At 34.5% G+C, this 25954-nt stretch overlaps 1 long non-coding RNA gene across 1 annotated transcript in view; it reads right to left on the bottom strand.

Annotated features, from left to right (window-relative positions):
• The window catches only part of LOC127834742 (uncharacterized), a 74800-nt gene extending 68679 nt beyond the window's left edge, over nucleotides 1–6121 (bottom strand). Inside the window, exon 1 of the long non-coding RNA XR_008028103.1 lies at nucleotides 5974–6121. This is a non-coding gene — a long non-coding RNA (uncharacterized LOC127834742). The remainder of the gene's footprint in view (nucleotides 1–5973) is intronic.
• Nucleotides 6122–25954: the final 19833 nt, after the last annotated feature.

Genomic DNA, 25954 nt, shown 5'->3' with positions numbered 1-25954 from the left:
AATCTGACAATATTAACGCCTTTAAGAAGAATCTTAAAACATACTTTTTTAGTGATTTTAACTCAATGTTTCTGTAACCTTCGCATTACTTACTTCGAGTATGCATGCATGTTTATGTTCACTACCACATAAATATACTTTTATTCTTCGCGTGTTTTAGTAAAATATTTATGTTAATTTATATAGTATTAATTTATAATAGTTTACTTTTTTACACTTTTATTTATTCGACGAATGATTCATATATCTTAATCATAATTACGTTGTTTATATGTTCATTTTTTTAAATGCTTGATTATTGCAATTTTTTTATTTGTAAACTGATTGTGATTTTATGCTCTGTACGTGTTTATTATGTTTTTCAGTGTATTGTAAAACGCCACTGAATATGCACTTGTGTATAGATATAGGCGTTTAATTAAATAAAACACATTTACATTTTATTTACATTTACTTTTGACCTTGACCTTTCACCACTTAAAATGTGCAGCTCCATGAGATACACATGCATGCCAAATATCCAGTTGCTATCTTCAATATTGCAAAAGATATGACCAAGGTTAAAGTTTTGATGCCACTTTGAAGCCATATATTTGACCTTTAACCTTGAAAGATGACCTTGACCTTTCACCATTCGAAATGTGCAGCTCCATGAGATGCATATCCATGCCAAATATCAAGTTGCTATTTTAAATATTGCAAAAATTATGACCAAGGTAAAAGTTTCGGGACAGACACACACATACATTACAGACATACAGGCCAAAAACAATATACCCCCAATCATTCGATTCAGGGGCATAAAAAGGCAACAACTCTGAAACGAGAATGTTTTGGGTTATGGTTCTTCTGCACGATACTTCTCATTGATATCTACCGATTGGTCCTAAAGAGTTACAATGTGCATAAAAAACAAAAAAGGCAATAATGGGTTATGGTTATTGTGCATGACACTTCTGCTCATTGATACAGTAATTGCTCCTAGTTTTTGGACATTAAAAAATATTTATTTCTGGTGTATCCAAAAATTTAAAACAAGAAACCGTCAGACGGTGATGCTCCCAAAAGATTGTTTTGTCACAATATTGCACTATATATTCAGATAAAAGGAAACGTCTTGAGAGGCATAACTTTGGACAAAATAAAACGATGGATGGTTTAGCAACTTAAAAATTTCAAAGGGCCAAAACTCTAAATAAATCATCTAACCAGAACCCACAAATAACATGCGCATCTCCTCAAGGTACATGTAGTTAAGCTTCCCATAAAGCTTCATTGAATTCCAGTCAGTAGTTTGGGGGACAAAAATTGCAATATATGTACAGTTTATAGAAAATTTCAAAGGGCCATAACTATGTGAACAAGAGCACCGCCTTTCGGGTGCAGACCGCTCATCTATTTTCTTTTTAAGGTGAAGGGACTCTCAATTTCAATCACAAAGGAGGGAGAGGTGGAGTGAAGAGGGGTGTATAGTGTGGGGGTGTGGACATTTATTACATTATCTTCCAAATATGCGAAAAAAAATGCAAAAAATAAAAAATAAATTCGGGGTGGGGGGGTGGGCGGGGGGGATTCTTGGGTGCGATGGTTGGACGGTATTTCAAAAAAAAAAATAATAAAAATTAATATTTGTGTTTTTTAACCGTTTCAAAAAAAAACATTTGGGGTGGGGGGGGGGGGTAATGTGTGAGGATGTGGTGGTCATTTGTGAGATGATCTTAAAAAAAAAAAATTAGGGGGGGGGGGGGAGAGGATTCGGGGGATGGTTTGGGTAGAGTCTATTGTGGTATGTCAGGTAAGAGTAGTTTTGTTAAAGTATCAATCAAATCTAATCATAAATAAAGAAGTTATGGCAATTTTAGCAAAATTAAATAATTCAAAGGTCAAGGTAAAATTCAACTTGCCAGGTCAGTAACCTCATGATAGCATGAAAGTATTTGAAGTTTGAAAGCAATAGCCTTCATACTTAAGAAGTAAAGTGGATCAAAACATAAAATTTAACCATATATTCAAAGTTACTTAGTCAAAAAAGGGCCATAATTCCGTAAAAATGACAACCAGAGTTATGCAACTTGTCCTTTTACTGTACCCTTATGATAGTTTGCGAGTGTTCCAAGTATGAAAGCAATATCTATGATACTTTAGGGGTAAAGTGGACCAAAACACAAAACTTAACCAAATTTTCAATTTTCTAAGTATAAAGGGCCCATTTTTTCAAAAAATAGATGAGCTAAAAATCATTCGACCAGAAACGGCTGATAATATGAACATTTCCTCTTGGTAGTGAAGCTTCTCATAAAGTTTAATTGAATTCCGGTCATTAATTGCTGAGAAATCGCCCAGACAAAAATTGTGCCCGGACGGACGGGCACACACACGCATGGACAGACGAAGCGGCGACTATATGCTCCCCCCAAAAATTTCGGGGGAGCATAAAAATATATATTAAAGTCTCGAGAACGCTCAAAATCAACGAAAATTTTGTTAAAAAAAGTTTACACCTAAACAATCAGTGTTCCTTATAGCAATAGCGACAATTTCAATGCTAGATGTGGTATGATTACATATATTTTTGTAGATACAAAATGCTCGTTTTTATTTATTTGTGACCACAATAAATTCCATGCTAATTTCCTGCGAATATATCTATTCATACGGCACACAAACACTAAAATGGTTCCATGTTAACACCATAACAAAAACAAGCATTTTGTATCCACATACATCTATTTTACCAGACTACATCTGGTGTTGAAATTTCGGCAATTGCCATAAGAAACAATGATTTTTAATTGTTTAGCTTTATTTTACGAAATACTGTACGAAATTTTCGTTGATTTTGAGTTGTAATGTTACTTTAAAATACAGATGTATGAAAATTCAGATTTTTTTTACAGGTGTTGGTAAATTGAGTGACACAATATACTGCATTGATGATCGGATGTTGGTTAAGCCCAATCATTATAGCGCATTATAGAATTTGCTTTAAAAATACCGCGCCCTTTATTATAAATAACTCTTAATTTAAGAGTGTTATTGCGGATAATGTTCTTTAACATTGCACTTATCATAGATATCTTTACACCCATTAAGTTTTCTGTGGAAATATTATACAAATAACAGCATTAAAATGTTTGTGACAGAGAGACATAGTGAAATGACGTGCAACGCCAACACTGAATCCCTAAACCTTCAGCTAGGGATAATAATCAATACAAAGTTGAACTTAAAATGAAAAAAAAAAAACATTGCAAAAAAAAAAAACGGGACACAAAACAAAAGCCTTCTGCAGTAAAGATGATTTGTGCTGTTTGCACTTAGTTCTTTAATCATCCATTAAGCATGTATTCCATTCATAATAATTAGATCCTAATATCCAGTAACAAGAGGGCCATGATGGCCCTGTATCGCTCCACTGTTTTTTTATGCTAAAAAAGCGTGCAATGCACATGGGTCGAAATGTACTCAATCATGTGACTTTCTTTTTCTATCCCTCGTCCCACTGGGTGCTTAAAATTGGAAGGGTGACCATTTTTATATATGGAAAACGTTACTACGGTGTTAACTAAACAGACTAAAAAGCCCGGGAATTGTCGTACAGGTCCTTTGCTTATAACGTAGGTTCATTTATCTCTCCAAAAGATAATGTCGTTCTTTCTATTTCACATATTTTTAGATGCAGAAGATCAAATCTACGCATGCTCTACAATATTAATGAAAGTTCCTTCATTCAATCATGAATCTTTTTCCAAAATTTCAAAAAGTGTTTGAAGGTTTCAAAGTTTCTGTTACTTATATAGTTCATGACATATGCAAAATACCTAATGACATAGATCACCTGAACTTTACTTCATTCTTGAGGCATTAGTGAGTGTAGCAGGATTGTTAACGTGGTGAAGAAATTGTTTATTGTACAAAGAAGATATTTGCCTGAGGAAACAAAATTATGAGTTTTTCAGGTTCATGAGGTGCCGAAAGGCAGTAGGAATGATAACTTTGTAGAGGTTGTTTGTAAAACAAAGTCAATGTTTATGAGACAAAAAATTGAATTATAATTCATCAAGATGTTGCGATCATGGCAACACAACTTGCATATGGCGTGAGGTTTAAAGAGATATCATGACAAACAATTAGCTTGACCTAACTTTCCTTTACTTCTTCCATCTGATGTTCCAATAGACCAAAACTCCTTCTGAAGAGTTTGTTTTCGTTTTGAAAACAGGACTTCCGGTTTCAAAAAGATGAGCAATTTCTCCTTTTATCACAATCATTTCTACCCCACCTAGCCAATTTATAAATAGTCTTTTACAATATTATTTCTCGTCTGCAATCTCTTTCAATTTGGGGCAGTGTAAAATGTGTCTTTTGGTAAAGGGTTAACATTTATGGATAGTTAACATGTTGGTCTACCTTTCACGCTCGTCATGTATGCATTTATCTCTTATAATTTAAAAGTTATTCCAAGTTTTTTTGATAAACTTTTAGTTTGAGAAGAAAATAGTTTATTTATCCAATAATGAATAAATAGCAAAAACGCATAAACATGCAAAGTTCAACGACTTCATGTGGCCATGTTTTTTGAAGAATCAAATTTTCTTGAACAACTGTTTAATGGAAGCCTTCAAGGGATAAATTCGGCCCCAGGGGCATAATTTGAACAAACTTGGTAGAGAACTATAAGATGTCACTACATACCAAATTTGGTAGCCCTCTCCCAATGGTTATGGACAGGAAGTTTGCACAAAAGAGGCTTTATATAAGCATATGTTCTGTTTTGTGACCCCCAGGGCAGGGTCAAATTTGAGCCCAGGGGAATAATTTGAACAAATTTGGTAGAGGACTGTTATAGGCCCAATATAAGCATGTTCAATTTGCGGGAACGGTCAAATGTGATCCCAGGGGCTTAATTTGAACAAACTTGGTAGAGGACTATTAGATGTCACTACATATCAAATTTGGTAGCCCTATGCAATACAGTTATGGACAAGAGATTTTTTAAGTTTGCACAAAATAGGCCTTATTTAAGCGTATGTTCATTTTTGTGACCCCCGGGGCAGGGTCAAATTTGACCCCAGGGGCATAATTTGAACAAACTAAGTAGAGAACTATTAGATGTTACTACATACCGAATTTGGTAGCCCTAGATCCTACGGTTATGGACAAAAAGATTTTTAAAGTTTGCACAAAATAGGCTTTATATAAGCATATGTCATATGTTCATTTTTGTGACCCCCGGGGCAGGGTCAAAGTTGACCCCAGGGGCATAATTTGAACAAACAAAGTAGAGAACTAATAAATGTCACTACAAACCAAATGTGGTAGCACTAGACCCAATGGTTATGAACAGAAAGATTTTTAAAGTTTGCACAAAATAGGCTTTATATAAGCATATGTTCAATTTATTGACCCCGGGGCGGGGTCAAATTTGACCCCAGGGGCATAATTTGAACAAATTTGAAAGCGGTTCACCCCAGGAACATTTGTGATAAGTTTTATCAGAATTGGACACGTAGTTTAGGAGAAGATGTTTAAAGAAAAAGTTAACGCACGCACAGACGCACACACGACAGACACAGGACCATGACATAAGCCCTGCTGGCCTCTGGCCAGTGGAGCTAAAAATCATCACTACCCAATACAAGATGTGTTTGTGAAACACAATGTCCCCCTATATGATGTTTGACATTGTAGGATGACCTTGACCTTGTGAAGGATGACCTTGACCTTTCACCACTCAAAATGTGCACTCAATATTGCAAAAGTATTCATAAAATGAGCGATTTTGGCCACATATAATTGACCTCTGACCTTGAAGGATGACCTTGACCTTTCACCACTCAAAATGTGCAGCTCCATGAGATACACATGCATGCCAAATATCAAGTTGCTATCTTCAATATTGCAAAAGTATTCATAAAATGAGCGATTTTGGCCACATATATTTGACCTCTGACCTTGAAGAATGACCTTGACCTTTCACCACTCAAAATGTGCAGCTTCATGAGATACACATGCATGCCAAATATGAAGTTGCTATCTTCAATATAGCAAAAGTTATTGCAAAATGTTAAAGTTGGCGCAAACAGACAGACAGACCAACAGACCAACAGACAGACAGGGCAAAAACAATATGTCTCCCACTACTATAGTGGGGGACATAAAAAACATGTTGGGTGTGTTTGTATTAATGAGAACATTGGCAAATAAAGGACAAGAGAGGTGGGGAAAAATCTTAGAAGGTTGGATCATACAAAGGATGGAAGAAGGGCCGCATATTTTAACAGTTGGATAATAATGCTGAAAGGGCCCTCACTTTCAATTCTAAAACTAATATATTTTGAATGGTTGCAAACATGTAAGCCACGGATACATCTTTTTTTGTCTTACAAAGTAGTTTTTTTTATAGGAACAATGGTCTTTAAAACATTCATAACGTGACACACCTGATGAAGCAAAAGGATAAAATATACAGTGACATATCAACTGCAGATACAGGGTGACGGTACAACAGACACTCTGCTCTACATGCCCTTACAATGAGGCGTCTCCTCGACTACCAAACCCACCACGACCACGTGGACGACGGTCATCAAGCCACCTACAGACAGGGGAGAGCATATTTGCATTGCCTGTTTACATAATGATACGCTCCAGTGGATTGCAACAATCAACACAAAGACTTATACTGAAAAAACATTTTTACTTGCCATGTTTTTATTTTCTTGATTATTTTTAAGGACACATTTTGATGACAAATTTCTTTGAGCTTTTGACTGTGGTATCTTCTTGGCGCTGATATTCACATATTAATATTGTTAATGACTATTCTTATAACATACCATCACACCAATTAACATAAATTGGCATTTATTGACAGGTTGATAATACTTATGTAATCCATCAGTCCCATCAATAGGCTTGTGTTATTTAAATCTGTGTCAAATATATGCACATTACATTAATATTAAATGTTTTACAAGGATAAAATTTTAGAGTCATGTTTTTCTAATTCACATATATTGACAATCCGCATATTAAACAAGACCTTATTACAATATTATAATAGATACACATGCATGCCAAATATGAAGTTGCTATCTTCAATATAGCAAAAGTTATGGCAAAATGTTAAAGTTGGAGCGAACAAACCAACAGACAGGGCAAAAACAATATATCCCCCACTATAGTGGTGGGGGACATAATAACATGTGACAATCGTAAACACAGACTATAGTCTCCATTCCCATGGTCAAGATGGGTTATAATTACCTGGGAGAGAAACCACCTCTTCCACGAATGGAGAAATTTTGACCTCTGTAACCACCACGGTAATCACCTGAAATGCATTTCTTGCATTTAGTGAGTTAAAGGGTTAAGCATTGGTTTCCTATAATATAATTTAATATTCAGTGTGACCTCTTAGTTGTTAATACAATTCAAGCCAAAAATATTCTATTTATTTGATGTTTGAAATTATTCTTTCATATTAGTTACTTTGACGTTCTATATCCATACAATATTTTAATTGACTTTTAGTAATAGGGATCAACAATCTGGCGAGATGTTGCTTTTAATTATTCTTTCCAATGGATTTAAAATGTTATTTGCTGTACTGTTCCTGGCCCTACCGACAAACTAGCCACTATGACCATTTTGGAGTGAATCCTGTAAACCAAAGAAAAACAAGAGATGTGTTTGTCAGAAACAAAATGCCCCCTAATGCGCCGCTTTCATTTATTTTTTATCATTTGGCAGGTGCAGATAATTATCTCCCTTTAAAGCTTATTACTTCCCTTGGATTTGTTTTTTGACCTTTGACCTTGAAGGATGACCTTGACCTTTTACCACTCAAAATGTGCAGCGCTATGAGATACACATGCATGCCAAATATCAAGTTGCTATCTTCAATACTGAGAAGAGGGCCTGAAAGGCCAAAAGTCGCTCACCTGTGATAACCAGATATTATTGGGACAAATCTTTTGACTAAGTTTCACGAAGATCGGAAAATAAATGTGGCCTCTAGAGTGTTAACATGGTTTTACTATAGCCAAATAAGGAAAAATGCCCCACCCCTGGCAGCCATGTTTTTCAACCAACCGGCATCATTTTTGAACTCATCCAAGATATTATTGGGATGAATCTTCTGACCAAGTTTCATGAAGTTCGGACATTAAATGTGGCCTCTAGAGTGTTAACAAGATTTTACTAAAGCCATATTTAGCCATAAAAGGAAAAATTCCCCGCCCTTGGAAGCCATTTTTTCAAGCAAACATAATTATTTTCGAACTCATCCAAGATATCATTGAGACCAATCTTCTGACCAAATTTCATGAAGATTGGACAATAAATGTGGTCTCTAGAGTGTTAACAAAGTTTTACTAAAGCCATATTTAGCCATAAAAGGAAAAATTCCCCGCCCTTGGTGGCCATGTTTTTAAAGCAACAAAAACCATTTTCGAACTCATCCAAGATATCATTGGGACAAATCTTCAGACCAAGTTTCATGATGATCGGAAAATAAATGTGACCTCGAGTGTTAACAAGGTCATACATTTCAATATAATTTAAAATAAAACTTAACAAGAGGGCCTGAAAGGCCCAAGGTATCCCCCGCAACATATGCTTTGTTTGAGGATGGGTGCAAATTGGACGGATGAACATAATGATAGATGGAAGGACGGAGGACAATAACACAAAACTAAGACAAAGGAAGGTTCTTAAGCCTTCACAATTTATTTAGGTAAATTAATAAGTCGTGCGTTTTTCACAAAAACATTCAATGTTTATATACACTCAATTTTCAGAGTGTTGCAGAGTGAACACAACATCTGTTATGTTAAAAAAGATATGGCTCCGGACACAAAAGTGCCTATAGTAAAAAGCATTTTTTCAAGATACAAAGGGCCATAACTCTGGTTTTAACAGATGGTGTACAACGCCATTTGGCGTGAATCATCCTCTTATGCTTATATATACTCATACGAAGTTTCAATGAAATATGCCAAAGCACTTCCAAGATATGGCTCCGGACACAAAAGTGACAGACGGACGGACAGCCAGACGGACAGCGCCAAAACAATATCCCTCCGCCTCTGGCAGGGCTTATATACTCATACCAAGTTTCAAAGGAATCCGCATAAGCACTTCCAAGATATGGCTCCGGACACAAAAGTGCCTATAGTAAAAAGCATTTTTTCAAGATACAAAGGGCCATATCTCTGTTTTTAACAGATGGTATACAATGCCATTTGGCATGCATCATCCTCTTATGCATATATATACTCATACCAAGTTTCAATGAAATCCGCCAAAGCACTTTCAAGATATGGCTCCGGACACAAAAGTACCTATAGTAAAAAGCATTTTTTCAAGATACAAAGGGCCATAACTCTGTTTTTCACAGATGGTGTACAATGCCATTTGGCATGCATCATCCTCTTATGCATATATATACTCATACCAAGTTTCAATGAAATCCGCCAAAGCACTTCCAAGATATGGCTCTGGATACAAAAGAACCTATAGTAAAAAGCATTTTTTCTAGATACAAAGGGCCATAACTCTGTTTTTAACAGATGGTGTACAATGCCATTTGGTGTGCATCATCCTCTTATGCATATATATACTCATACGAAGTTTCAATGAAATCCGCCAAAGCACTTCCAAGATATGGCTCCGGACACAAAAGTGCCGGACGGACGGACAACGCCAAAACAATATCCCTCCGCCTCTGGCGGGGGATAAAAAGAACATGTGTCAAAAGATGTGAAATAAGCCAGATATTTAATTCTGAAATCGAAAATGTCTGTACAGTCGAATTTGCCAGAATGTATATCATGCATGTACGATGTGAATCTTAATTTAGTTTAATGGTTTTTAAATTCCTGAAGCGATGTCCAATCATTCGACACACAAATTCTAAGTCCGATCCTAATAAAAAGACGAATTCTTCGGTTATTGTAGGAAAATATGTACGAAATATCTTCGTCACCATCAGCTCGGGGGGCTAATTTGTCTTTGCTGCATTTTATGAAATTTGTCTTCAATATCTTGCCTATTTTGTGTTATTGTAACATGTATTTATCAATATATCACAATTTATCCGATTTGTAAAAATTGTTTTAAAAATTGTATAGTCTCGCTTTAATTGTTTGACAAAAGAATGCCATATTGTACAGAATCATCAAACAATAAAAAACATATTCAAAAGTTTGCTATCTTCCAGAATGTAAAACTATCATTTATAATTAATTCCACTTAATCTTCTTGTGCTTAAAAAAATATTTTAAAAAGGGAGACAACTCTGTCAATTGAACATAATTTTACAAAAGCCATTTTGCAGTTACTTCCCTTGACATGCTAAACTAGAGTGTTCACAAGCTGCTTAACTATATAAATATAAGGAAAATGCCTCCCCCCAGCAGCCATGCTTTTTTACCGATCCAAACCATTTTCGAACTCAACCGGCATATCCAGAAAACACATGTACTGACCAAAGTTCATGAACATTGGACCAAAAATGTGACTTCTAGAGGGTTCACATGTTTTCACTATATATATCAGGGGTGTCAATTGGCCAAAATCTAAAATCCTGAAAATAGGCCGATCGTTTTGGGGCCAGAGCAAAAAAGGGTTAATAATTCATGTAACTTTGTTTACTATAATTGTATATAACTTTGTAAACAATATGTCAAAGTAAAATAATTTGTGTTTAAGATGACATTTTGTGACAATAATCTTAAAATTCCAGAAAAAATCCCCTGATTTATATTAAAATCGAAATTGGTCCAACAGGGCCATAATCCTGATTTCAGGGATAATCCTGAACTTTGACGCCTCTGTATATATAGAGAGAAAACTGCCCCGCCCCCTGGCGGCCATGCTTTTTCACCTATCTGGACCATTTTCAAACTCATCCGAGATATCAATTAAACCAGTGTTTTTCAACTGACCAGAACCATTTTTGAACTCAACCAACATATCATTAAGACAACCATTTGACAAAGTTACATTAAGATTGGGCATCAAATGTGACTTATACAGTGTTCACAAGGTTTTTCTTTTTTTTGACCTAGTGACCTAGTTTTTGACCCAGCATGACCCAGTTTCGAACTCAGTCGAGGTATCAATGGGACAAATGTTGTGACCAAGTTACATGAAACTCAGACAATAAATGTGGCCTCTATAATGTTCACAAAATGTTGAAGACGCACGACGGACAAAAGGCGATCACACGTTGTGCTCAGCTGAGCTAAAAAAGCTTTTGCAAAAATTTTTTTTGGGACAGACACACACAATGACAGACAGGCCAAAAAAAATATACCCCTGATCATTCGATCCGGGGGCATAAAAAAACAAAACAAAGCACCTTACCAAAATTGAATCTTTTTCGGTAAGAAAATGAACAGCTGGAAATGTCAGATATGATTCACAACTATTGCTCTATTATTTAGAAAATAAACAAACATAAATTGGTTTACCTCTGTAAGGCAAGCTCCAGACATGTATCCATTCTGCTGACCCCGACCTCTAAAACCACCGCCACGTCTGCCTCCTCTCCCTCGACCTCGGAATGTCTGCGTGTCCATTGACAACCGAGCTTTCACATTTGAAGGACCAAGTCTTTGTTTTAGGGATCTTTTCTAAAAGTGCACATAATACAACCCACTTAAGATATTTTCAAAGGTGTAAAAGCAATAATATAAGTACCTTACAAGTAGTTGCAGAATTGGGATAAGGTACCGTGAAATATTTGAACTCAGTCAACAGGTATGGCTTCATATACTTAATAAGTATATATCATTGTTTCAACTACTTAACTGGAAACTACTTAACTACTTAAGGTAGCGCACCTCTAATGATTTCCCGCGATTTATTTTACAATCATTGCCGATCTTCAATGATCGATTATTTCCGAGAGATGCATTTTATTTTTTTCAAACTTCGAATTTTGATATGTGTTTACCTAATATATTTAGAATACATTATTTTCACTATAAATATTGACTTTGATCCAATTATCATCTGAAAAATACGATTTCGCGATTTCTTCAAAGATCGACGAGCCTTTTTACCTGTTTACTTATGGAAATCTAATTTAAGGTTGCACTGATGTGAAGTAGTCGTGGCCAAGTGGTTAAGGCGATGGACTAGAAATCTTTAGGATGTTCCCGCGCAGGTTCGAATCCTGCCGACATCGCATACTTTTTGCAACGCATTTTATTTCTTTTCTAACATTATTTGATTTAATATAGCATATAAGCTATGTTTATTGTTAAATATGTTGAAAAATTGTATGCACATCCTTCAATTAAAAAAAAAAAAACAACGTTGTGGCTAAATTGGGTAATTTACTGCTGAAAATACGAATGATGCATGTTGCATTTCTATTTTTATTTCAAAAAGCAAACGGTAAATATGTCTATTTCTTGGTATTTTTGCTGTATTTAGTGTTTCTCTAAAAAAAATTAGTTTAAAATATAACTTAAATGATACTATTTTGAATTTTATGAAACTTTGTTTTTAACCGACCCAATTTTTACTTGGCTGAAATCACTTACATTTTATGGCGCTATTCCATAGATAAAAATTTGTAAAAAATAAATGTCTGTAAAAGAATACTTATTTCATCTTGTTTAAATTTTAAACACCTTTACTGCATCTGTACATACCAACTGCATGCCCATATTAGGAAATTTGAATGAATTATGGAACTTTTATATACCCCAGGGGGGAAAATAAACTGGACAAAAGCCAAGCGTGAGGGTGGTTTTGAAAAAAACGGTATATTTTTTTTAAAAGCATGGAAAACCTACCTACAAATTTGCATGTAGTTCAGTAAAATAATGCTGATTAGGAAAATAATTAAATTATATTTGGATATGTGCCCATTAGGGGTGCGCTACCTTAACTGAGGTCGCTGTGGTATATTATAAATGGATATGGTGTCGCCTAGTGACTGGGAGGTCACGGGTTGGATCTCCACTGTCTGAGTGTTCTATAGATCTCCCCCAAAAACACCAAGTACATGTACTGGTTCTAGACCCAGGAAACGGACTCTAGAGCGTTTATATAAGCCTAAATTGAGCTAAAATAAACATGTTTTAACAAACTGGAAACATAACGGCTCCTCTACATGAAATGAAATTTCCTTTTTACAATGTATTTTTTATTTGCAAAAACATTACATTTCAACAGCCCAATTTTATTTCCGGAAATGTGTCCCACATTTTCTTTAAAACAACCTGATTTTTAAACAAGAGATGTGTTTGTCAGAATCTTAATGCCCCCTACTGCGCCGCTTTGACATAAAATATCAATATGTATATCATTTGGCAGGTTTAGAAATTATCTCCCTTTTAAAGCTTATTACTTCCCTTAGATTGTATTTTTTGAATTTTGACCTTGAAGGATGAATTAGACCTTTCAACACTCAAAATGTGCAGCTTCATGAAATGCACATGCATGCCAAATATCAAGTTGCTATATACAATGTTGCAAAAGTTATGGCCAATGTTAAAAGTTTTCGGTCGGACACACAGACAGACAGACAAACGTACTGACAGTTCAACTGCTATAATATGCCACCCTACGGGGGGCATAACAAGAGCTGTTAGAGGACAGAAGTTATGGCAATTTAAGCAAAATGTTCAATTATCTAAGTGTAAAAGGGGCCATAATTATGTCAAAATGCTTGATACAGTGGTCTGCTCTTGTCTATAGGTTGGGGTCATGTTGGTAAACAAGTATGCCAAATATAAAAGCAATATGTCAAAGAATATAGGAAATATATGGGGTAGTTCGCAAACTTTTTTAAAAATGGGTTTATCAATAATATGCATATTCTAAGTGTATAAGGGGCAATAATTATGACAAAATGCTTGATAAAGTTGTCTGCACTTGTTTATAGATCGGGGTGATGTTGGTTAACAAGTATGCAAAATATGAAAGCAATATGTCAAGGGACAATGAAAATAAATGGGGTAGTACGAAAACTTTAACATTTGCTGCATATTTTAAGTGGAAAAGGGGCCATAATTATGACAAAATGCTTGATAGAGTTGTCTGCTATTGTTTATAGGTTGGGGTCATGTTGGTAAACAAGTATGCAAAATATGAAAGCAATATGTCAAGGGACAAAGAAAATTTTTGGGGTAGTACAAAAACTTTAACATTTGCACGCTTACGCTGACGCTAACGCAGACGCTCATGCTGACGCCGGGGTGAGTAGGATAGCTCCACTATATATATTTCATATATAATAGTCGAGCTAAAAAGCACTTATCAAAGGAACCTATTAAAGACCTCATCTCATTCGGGAATGTCAGCAGGCCAAACTTTAATTTGGTTCTACACATTTTTATATGGAGTTTCCCAAGCATATAAAATGTACATGACATTCACCTGTTGCATTGGTTGTTTTGGCATTCTTTGCCCAAGTGCTGCCTGCACTGCTGGTCTGTTAGCCATTTACATATGAATTAATACAGGTATTTAAAGTGTCTAATTGCAGCATTTACTTATGAATGAATACAGATATTTAAAATCTCGTTTCTTATTTTTTTACACACAATGATATTGTTCATAAATCAAATTCCAAGTATCAAACAATACATACATTTAAGTATACAGTTTTGCTCAGGTAAGCCATACTTTCGCATATACACAGTCTCAAGTAAAAGCTGTACTTTCAGCAAGGCAATATTGCTCTAGTAAAACAATAAATGACTGTTAATTTTAGATCATTATTTTGGCCGATGTTTATATAGTTAAAATCGGTAAAAACTGTCATTAGTTTAAACATTACAAATTGAAATTTTATTTTCATGAGATAGTTTGTGTTTGTTGAGAAGTGTACACAGAAGGGATAAGTTTACTTGTAGCACTATTAAAATACAATTAAGCTAATTGTAGGTTTGTCGATTAACAAGAATAGGCACTTAATGGGTAATTGTTTATTCAATATTGTTTGTTCTTTAGAACGTCAATTACAGTATTATGCAGCACTATTAAAATACAATTAAGCTAATTGTAGATTTGTCGATTCACAAGAATAGGCACTTAAAGGGTAATTGTTTATTTAATATTGTTTGTTCTTTAAAACGTCAATTACAGTATTATGCGAATCAGACGAGAACTTACACACGCAATTAATTACTTAAGTAATCAATATCGGGATCGGTGAAATCACTGAGCTTATCATTGTAAAGCAGAGGTTTTGGTTTGACGAGCGTTCTGATGCAGAAGGGTTGTCACATAAAGATCAAAATGAAGTCAATAATGCAACGTCCAAGACGTGAAAGGTATTTTAGCCGCTTTATACCCTGCATTACTTACACAACATTCTTCAATGCCGCCTCTTGCCCTGCCGTAGCAGTAATAATGTGATAAGCGTTTATTTCGAATAAATACTCGCTCTTTACCGCAACTAAAACCAAGGCACATTGTTCTAGCGAAAGCTGTTCGCCAGGTCATTTGTGATCGTTGCTGGGTGTTTGTACAAATATTTGACTTCTGCACACTAACAGACAAATATGAAAACTAGTTTTTTAAATCCAAGTACGAGTATTCCTGGTATGAGTCTTACTGTGTATTGCAAAGGACATATCGTTTGAAGTAGTAAGCAATGAAAAGGTTTTGCGATCTAAACGTGTCCCGTTTCTGACCTAATTACAAAGTTATCAAAATTTTAGCTGTATACTGAATAACGTTGAATGCTCGTATTGTGCAACATTTAACATAACTGAACTCTAGGGACGATATACCTAATATCCAGGGCGATTATTATCAGATCTAGTCAACAAAGAACATAGACATATATTGGACACCGTTCCCTTTTATTTCATCATAACGCACATATTACATTGTTTCACGGTGTAGATGCATATTGGTGGCCTTTCTGTCAAAATGCTGCCTCTCTGTTCATTCTTTGCTGCCTCTCTGTCATAAACAAGACAAATGGGTGATCGTAATTCACAAAACAGACAAGAAAATCTGAAATTAAAACCCGTAGACACATTTGTTCATAAAAAGAGGTGGTTCATGAGTTGAAGCATATATTCAGCGACAGGTTCACAGTATTCCGCAGGTCCAAACACTTATCACAAACTCTATCGAAGATGGAATGATGAAGAGGGTGGTGGAACAATCGTGCATACATGCCAATTTGATGACTTTTTAACATAGCTTTTCCGTAATATGTCAAATATTTTATGTTTTGATATCATCTTTATGATAAAATTTTTACGTTCAATGTTCGCTATATAGTAATTTTCATCAATTTTACTTAACAAATGCCTACTTTCGCTTTCGTTGTGGCACGGAAAGCCTCTCGATCGACTCACTTTTCTGGAATGGGAAGTCTAGTCGTCGATAGACATTTTTATTTTTTCTCATTAAAATAAGTTTAACACTTGTTAAACATATTGACAGTTAAAATGTAAAAGTTCGGAATATTAAATGTAAATATCAAAGGCGAAAGGGGACTTTAAACGTAACTATTTGGACTAACGCTATTTGCATATTAATGTACATGTATAAATCCGTAAGTAATAAAGATCGCGTTAATCATGATGAATTGAAGGACCAATTAACACATATTGGTGGCAACGTGTTTACAGTACTTAATGAAAAACTCAAAGATTCGGTACACTGCCACGAGTTCATGGATTTTCTCGTGCAAGTCAAGTAACTTGTCGCCGCTTAGGCTCAGATTATCAAAAATATTGTTTTCGTCGTTTGAGCACGTGCGAATTAGACGAAAACTACTTTCCCTGGTCAATGTAGTTTCCGATAGGTGGCTCTGTAAAAGAGCGTTTTACTCGTGGCCGAGTACTTTGTTCAGTCATTCAGCGTTGGGATTGACTGATCGATACACGTGTTAATTTTTTTTTTGAATAACAGTAAGAGTAACATTACAAACGTTATTGTTTAAATGTGTAATCTACATGCATTTTACCTGAGCTAATTTTTGAAATTTAGGATTGTGTTTTTTACAACAGGCCATGCGTTTATCCACATTGCGTACGCATTTATTGTATTCAATTTACACATGTACCCGGTATACCAGTATCATAATAATTATTATTTATCCCACTGGGGAATTCGGTCTCCGGAAGAGACGATAGGCGTGGCTGCCTTTATAGTTGCTTACGAGGAGGGACTCGTGTAGGCATACAGTATGCCTGGTGATGTAGCAGTCTACGTTGATAGGCGTGGCTGCCTTTATAGTTGCTTACGAGGAGGGACTCGTGTAGGCATACAGTATGCCTAGTGTCGTAGTAGTCTGTTGATAGGCGTGGCTGCCTTATAAGTTGCCTACGAGGAGGGACTCGTGCCGGCATACAGTATGCCCGGCGTTATTGTAGACTATGTTGTATGTTGTAACAAAGCTTTTGTGTGTATTCATGTTTTTTATGTATGTTTGATGACTATGAAATAGTAATACACGGTATCAGTCAGTCGGTCATACCAATGACTTACCAAAAAATATGTTGTATTTTTGTTGTTTTTCCCTATCGGGAGCGTAGTTGTAAAGGGAAGGCCCATTTTATATTTGGTTCTTTATAATTTGCTTTTTACAAGTGGATTAACCAGTCAATAAGTATCATTCCGTCCATGTCCATTGACTCGGACTAGTTGCTTCCTGGTTCACTGAGCCCTGGCATCAAAATTTATTCAATTTTTATCTTTCTATTTCGCATATAGCCAAAAACACTAAATTATGTGCAGAAATATTTAAAAATGAAATGTTCACAGCAAAAAAGGGCACATATACAAGATTCAATTTTGTAAAAGTCGTCTAGCCTATAATACATTTGTATAAGAGACAAATGTATAGACATTAATTTACACTACCGTTTACTATATTTTTTTCATTTTAATTATTCAATAATGTATTTGAGTTTGGTTTTAAAACATATGTTTTAACAAATCAAATGCTACACAGTTTGTTTGCAATGTTGAAACTTTAAATAATGGAGTATTGACAACATAATTGATAAAATATGTGGTAAATTGTCATTAAGTAGATTATTCATATATGTTTAATCTTCCTTAACTTACTTTATATTATATATTTTGGGGAGTTCACAATGAAATATGTAGTGTCCAAAATGTAGAAAGTATAAGGTGTTTTGGTGCAAAAGTGTTTGCTTTTGTTCATATGCGCTAGTTACGAAATTAACGGTGGTTGTACGTAGCGCAATAATAACGATTTGAATGAACATCCATTGAGCTACAGGAAGTGTCAGATATTGCTTTTGAATATTTATGTTTATTACCAGTTGGGAACATTCGCACTGTTTTGATACTATGCTGCGAGCGATTGTAACCGAAAGCACATAAGTGTATGTGTGTTTGTACATCAATACAGCACCGTCCGTTGCGTTTACCAATTCAACTGCAAATGAATTCTAGAGCCATTCCATGACAGTACCCGTATTTTAACACAATTAATAGAAACGGTCGGGTGTTATGTGCATCCGTCAATGTTATTTGCAAATCAGAGCGTTATCTGCATAATGCAGCATTAAAAATACACGTTGTTTCGTTTTGTAAACTCAATATATTTAATTTGCCGTTCAATCTATCACTAAAACCAATTTCTGATCACTCACTCCTTTGTGACTGAACGAGTTAATTGAATATTATTTCGAATGTGTTAGCCATAAAGGACCGGTATACTTCCCGCAAAATACGCAATTATACACAAAGAAAAAGTATACAAGTTTTTTTGTGTACATATTGATTCATAAAACGTTCAAAAAATTTAAATAAAAATTATTATTCATAAATAATTAGGTAATTGAATTAACACTGCATCGACAGACACACATTGTGTAAAGGGTGATTGCCGTTGATATACAATAAATACGCTAAATGTATTCATTCATGTATAATAAAAGCACATAACAATTATTAACATCATCACGTGCGTATCATTTCGTAATGATAAGCAGAGTTGTAAGATTACATGACATGCGGTTGCACGATGCATGTCCATGTTTGAACATTGCTGTTTGTTTAATGTCGGTATCTGTTAAATTGCCGTTGTTTTCGACGACTCCTAAAGAGCCGATGTTCCTTTACAGTGTGCTTATCTTTACACGTGTGACATACATGCCCATTGCGAAATTATATGTGTCTGTTACCACTTCTTTACTGATATTTTTTTTTTCCAAATGCCATTTGCTAGATAGTGAATATGCGTATTTCTTACAAACTTGACACACTAATGATTACCATTAATACATATTGTTTACTCAATATAGTCTTCAACAATAAAAACTGACTAATTGTCGACCGCACATAATGATTACCATGTATACCTCGTTCTTACTCAATATAGTCTTAAACAATTAAAAAACTGACTAATGTCAGCCATTTCTTTAAACGAAGCGTCTTTGAAAATCACAGTAAATCGCATAGCCATTGATCTGTTTACATGTGTAAAGACCTTTGGTATGTTTGAAGTATACTGTAAAAGGAGATCATGCTAATTAATATTACACGCACCTAAATTAATGTCAAACAGTAACACACACGTAAGTGGCAGTGTCTTCAATTATTATCATGTGGCAATAAAACAAGTATCGATGTAACAGGTAGTGAAACGCTCAATTAACCGGTTACTTTTTAAGCAAAGATTAATTTTGAACATTTTAATTACATTTATTTTTAATGGCATAAATATGTTAATTTGCGCTGATTATTTCGATTATGCTATTCTATAGACTATAACTACCATTTGCATTGTGCCTTACGCCAAAGATTACTCGGTATTCAGTTTCAGGTACCTAAGTTTTATTGTAAACTTCCTAGTGGTACACGTATTGCGTTTTCGTAACATAAGTTAATACTCATTTGATTACACTTTAAAAATGTCATAAACACAATACTGTAACCAACATCAAACATGGTGCCGCATTTTAAACAAGGTATTAACGTCAAAATAGGTTAAATAAATGCGATTTAGCCAATATGTGCAAAACAAGTTTATGAAGCAAATTAGGAAACAGCTCTTTTTCAATAACACCACACGCTAAGGACTAAGACAGTAGTTAAAACCTAACAACCACTTGGGATACATGTCAGACGCATCACATTAATATTTTCTGGACCATTATGCGAATAACCGTAAGAGGAAAACATTACGTTCTTACTTCTGTTGGTGAAAAAGTTTAAGAAATTACGCAAGCATTGATGTTGACAGAGAGCAAAAAAAAATACACACATACTATGACAAGTTGCAAAACCAAATTTCAGTGTCTTATTTGCCGTGTCTCAGTGCAACAAGGAACATCAGAAAGATGACACCATTGAACCATTCTAAATGATTAAACTTTAAGATGCTTCATGTCCGTTCCAGCAATTCACAGAATGAACTGATCGGTGGATAACAATCGTTGCAAAACCAAATTTCAGTGTCTTATTTGCCGTGTCTCAGTGCAACAAGGAACATCAGAAAGATGACACCATTGAACCATTCTAAATGATTAAACTTTAAGATGCTTCATGTCCGTTCCAGCAATTCACAGAATGAACTGATCGGTGGATTACAATCGTCACTTATAAGTAAGATTAAATTGTTTAGACTTATGTCGGGATGTTGTTTCTGTACGATTCTACGTTCATCTACATACATTAAGTTGTGTGCGAACATATTTACAATCTTATCTGATAACTTACTTACATGTAGGTAATGTATAAGATCAACGCAGGCTATTTTTTGTGACAAGATTGTAGTTATCAATTGCCTTATCCACCAAAACACAAGCGCGCTCCAAATATTTTTTTCATGTGTTTATCAAGTCGAAAACAACCAAAGTTTATGTAAGTTGTGGTGGATCAACATCAGTTTAAGGTCTTAGTTTACGCATTGTTTAAAATCTAGATTTGTATTTGCAAAATGAAAGTTTTACATTTACATTTACATTGCATAAAATACCTCAATTTTGCAAACTAGCGTAAAACAAAATGAGGATCCGATATTGACATATTTAAAACAAATCCACAACTACTTTTCTCAATGCTACCTTGCACTACAGGACAGCTAAACCATTTTATATTAAAATTAAACACTTTTTTAAATCAAAGCAGAACCTTTCCTTTTTTGATTAGTATCTGTATTTTTAACAAATGCAAATATTCGTATTATTCTTTCAGGTCTACCGGCGGGAAAGTTCTACAACATTGTGTTTGCTGCTGATATAGGCCAATCCAGGTGAAACACCTTGATGGTCACGTACAATTGGGTACAAACGTCAACATTTCTTAACGAAATCACGAGAGACCCGCTTATGATAAGATTATTACCGATAAAGCTTTAACCGTTGGCTTGCATGAAGCTGCGAGCAAACGCGATCAAAACATCACAAGTTCAATTTCCGTGACGAAATAAGCTCAGAGGATAGTCTGATATTAAAAGGTTACACATTGGTTATTCAAAAGTCTCTGTCAATTAACTAATGTAAAAGTTCATTCGTCACAGTTGGGAATAGAAACGTGTAAAGGTCCTGCCATTTGACCGATGATCTCACTAATTGCGCGAAATGCGAATTCCCAGTTACCATTCTCAGACAAAAAGTCGTTACCGATCCGTTCCTCTGTAACTTATACATAATTATTCTTGTTAATGGTAACTTCTTAAATATTAATTAATCTTCCAAACGATCGCAAACAGTGATAATGGAATTGCTATAACACATTTTAACTGTAAATCCTGATATTCTGATATTGAATTATCGCTCTTTTTGTGAGCGGTATTTAAAAAAAATCTCCGAGTTTTGAGCATGCGAACAGAGAATGTTTTCATAAGGTATATTACAAAGCAATGGTTTGGTCGAAAAGACAGCAGAAATAGCTGATAAAAAAGCTTATTGAAAACGCATCCAATGCGAAAACGTGTACTTAGCACAATTTAAATGTCGCAATAACAGTGCGGTCACATACCTCAGTGGTACCCATAACAAACAATGCATTGTATTCATGCATTGATTTACGACATACATGAACGCATACTAAGGCGCAAATCTAAAGAACCTATTTTCTCACATAATCCCCAAGAACAACCACTGCCAATAACACGATCATATACCCAGCCCCAGGCTACAAGAAACAAGCTCGACGTTTATTATTCACAATAGTAAATATGTACAATTACGATCTAATGAAGATTATTCCTGTTTTTTATTTTAGGAGTGAGACAATGAGAATCATATGGAAGGGAAAATTCGCGAGTCCAACCTCGCGTTAGCGCCATTGTGAGTAAATACATGTACCAGCATTCGTATTATGCTCTGAAAAAAGGAAAGTTGTGTGGGTTGCAATTATTGAAAGTGACCTCTCTTACAAAGTAAAGCGACCGATTGTGACACGTATTGCAGGCTGGTAAGTTTTTCACAACACGCGCGAAACACCAGCGATATTAGGCTTTCGAACGCTTTACGTATGCAGTCCGATAAACTCCATTTTTTCTCACATAATCCCCAAGAAGAATCACTGCCAAGGACACGATCATGAACCCAGCCTCAGTCTACAAGACACAAGCTCGACGTTATTATTCATAACAATAAATATGTACAATTAAAATCTAATGAAGATTTTTTTCCTGTTATTTTAGGAGTGAGACAAGGAGAACCATTATCACCATTCTTATGATCTATTTATTTGAACGACTTAGAAGAACATAATATGTTAAATGGTTCTAAAGAAATAGATATAAGTATGCTAAAATTATTTTTTATGCAGATGATATTGTTATTATGGCAAAAACTGAAAAAGAACTAATAAATGGTATGTCTTTGTTAGAGGAATATTGTGATAGGTGGAAATTATGTGTTCACACAAACAAAACAAAGGTTATGGTTTTCAAAAAAGGGGGTCAACTTAGGAGGGACCTTAAATTTGTGTACAAAGATCAAGCATTATAAATTATTAAAATCAGTTACATACTTATGAATTGTATTCACTACAGGAGGATCTTTTGCTAATACCTTTGAAGAACTTGCATGTCAAGCCCCAAAGGTTGTTTTAAAGGTTAGCTCATATTTAATAAATAATCAAACAATATCAATACATACCAAATTAGAGTTGTTTGATCAGCTTGTTTTACCAATTTTAAATTATGGGTCAGAAATATCGGGCTTAACTGAGTCAATTGCAATTGTAAGAGTTCACTTTAATTTTTGCAAAAAAAAAAAACTTTAAAATTTAAACACCGAATAATTTTTTATATGGGGAACTTAAAAGAACATAAATGATAACTAAAAGAGCCGTTACTGTAATACGGTATTGGTTGAAAATTATTCAGTTAGAAGATCATAAGTATGTAAAATGTATTTATATGCACATATTGAGAATTTAATAAATGAACCAAATAACCATTCTTGGGCAAAATCTGTGTGTAATCTGTTGCAAACCTTATACTTTCAATATGCATGGCTAAACCAAAGGTGTAGGTGATGAAAAGTCTTTTTATCCTTGGTAAAGTCTAGAAGAAATGATACATTTATGCAAAATTGGATAAGTTACTAGAAGTTTTTAAATTTGAATTGCAACCTTACTTTAAAAAATGTTAGTATAAGTAAGTTTAGATCTGATCTTTGTACATTCCATAGACTAGAAATTGAATCAGGCAGATGGCATAAACCTGAAGCCATACCATTTCAAGATAGAGAATGTCAACATGGCAATGTTCTTTCGGATGAATTTAATTTGTTATTAGAATGTTCCTAATATGATGATATAAGAAAATTGTATATGAATAAAAATTACTGGAAAAGACCAAAAATGATAAATTTATTGAATGAATGCAATCGGATAATACAAGTACCAACATAAACTCACCTATGTATGAACATTAAGCATTTAGTCAAAGAAACCTGTATATATATTATTTTGATTAATTGTAGTTTATATAATTCATTACTCAAACTTGACTTCTCGCTCTCTTGTAGATTCATCTGTGTTGTGTTTGATGTTGTCGTTATAACATTAATTGTTATATAGATTCTAAATGCTGTAATCAAAAAAAAATCCTGTCCTAGACCCTTTCATGTATTGATACTTTGTTTAAAACTTTTGAAATTAAATACTGATCATGGGTCATGCCTTTATATACATATATGTTACTATGTTTTGTATATACATATATGTTACTATGTTTTGATCATGTATACTCATAGACTGTATGTATATTGTATATATTGAATAAATCAATAACAAAAGCAACGCATCTAAAATTCGAAATCCTTAATTGAATTATAAACTGAAAGTAATTAATATTCAATAGTTTGATATTCTCATACGATATGTATATCAATCAAATATGTACCGGAATAAACCAAAGCTTAATCAACAAAAGAGGGGGAAATTGCCAAAATGTATTTTGAAATAGACTCTAGGTCCAACTGTCTGTAGCAATACACTGACTTTCATCAGCATATGCACAATAGTTACAAGCAGTAGCAGTAACCGATAAATTGTGTAGTTTCCAGTATTATTTCTTTTTTTAATGTGATGTTAAAGGAAATTATTTCAAATCGGAATCAATCCAAAATATGTGTAGGTGGCAATTAAAATTATAATGTCCGATTTAAATTTGTCACCCATGTCACATATCGATACATATAGAGGGGACACGCGTATACAGTGAGGCGTGTTGTAACTGACACAAAGTGGTGTTTTCGTGTGTTATTTTGTAATGATATGAGAGATTTTTAAGCCTTCTAAGCCAACTGATAAAACAGCCATTCGACATCGATATGTCCATTGGCATTTATACATGTACGTAAAAATGAGCTATGATGTAAACCTAAACGCTATTAAGATTAACTCGGAAATATGCCATCAAAGGCCTGGTTTGTCCGAGATATTTCCGAAGGATAGTAACCCACATGTACCTTATGCACTCACTGAATCCAACCAAGAGTTGCTGCCCATACTGACATCGGTGAATACAGCGGTGTGGCATATGCTACACAGATTATACGCGGAACAAGTGCTAAAATGATGTGACAAAATTGTTCAACACTTACTCTTTTCTGCCCGTATTATAATTCCAACACAGCAAGCATGGTTGCACTCGTCATTCGAACTTGCGACTTCTACTTATAAAGGTGCAGTTTACCGCTTGAACAACAAGCAGACGTATAGGTATGTCAAACGCTCTTCAACGCAGGCGCGTCAAATTTTATAATGCTCAAAATATTGTAACAAGTTTTAAAGTGATACGTTTAAAATTTTAAAACACTTTTTTTCGGCACTGTGATCATAAATATTTAATAGAAGGTATTTAATTATAGAATTTGATTTTCGTAACTTAAATGCAGAATGTTTCATAAGTTGTTATCTGCAGAATTTCCTTTTCGTATATAGAATTCCATACTGTTTTTGTTTATGTTTTGATCAGCATTTAAGTTTGAGAATACATGTGATTTGCGTTATTCACTCATTTCCTTATATACTTGAGCACTGTAATACTATATGCTTAATATTTATACCACGTGTATACTGTTTTTGTTTTTTTGAACCCTAAGGGATTCAATTTCCTAAACAATATGATTTATTTCATTGCCTATAAATTATAGCTCTAGTTCAAACATTTGTGTATATTGGTTTACTCTGTTTATAATGTTAATGTTAACCGTGTTGATCGCTGGCGAAGTGTAGAAAAGTGTGCTGTGTATACATATAGTATGCTTATGCTTTTTGTTATCTATTGTAAAATTTTGTCTGATTATTTGTTCATCTGTGACTGTATTTGGAGGCAAAAGTTATATATATGATGGCTTTACTTGACTAAAAATTTATGAAAATTTGTTGAACAAATTTAAAAACATATTTTAAGTCATTATGTCATAATGCCACAATGCCATCAAAGTCACTGCCAACGGCGTCCTTCATTTTCATACTTTGTCGATTATTTAACAGCTGATTTGAGCGTGCAAAAATG

The sequence above is a fragment of the Dreissena polymorpha genome, chromosome 1 (assembly GCF_020536995.1).
Source record: "Dreissena polymorpha isolate Duluth1 chromosome 1, UMN_Dpol_1.0, whole genome shotgun sequence".
NCBI lineage: Eukaryota > Metazoa > Mollusca > Bivalvia > Myida > Dreissenidae > Dreissena > Dreissena polymorpha.
Note: the sequence above shows the minus strand (reverse complement) of the source record. Positions and strands in the feature narration are given on the sequence as shown.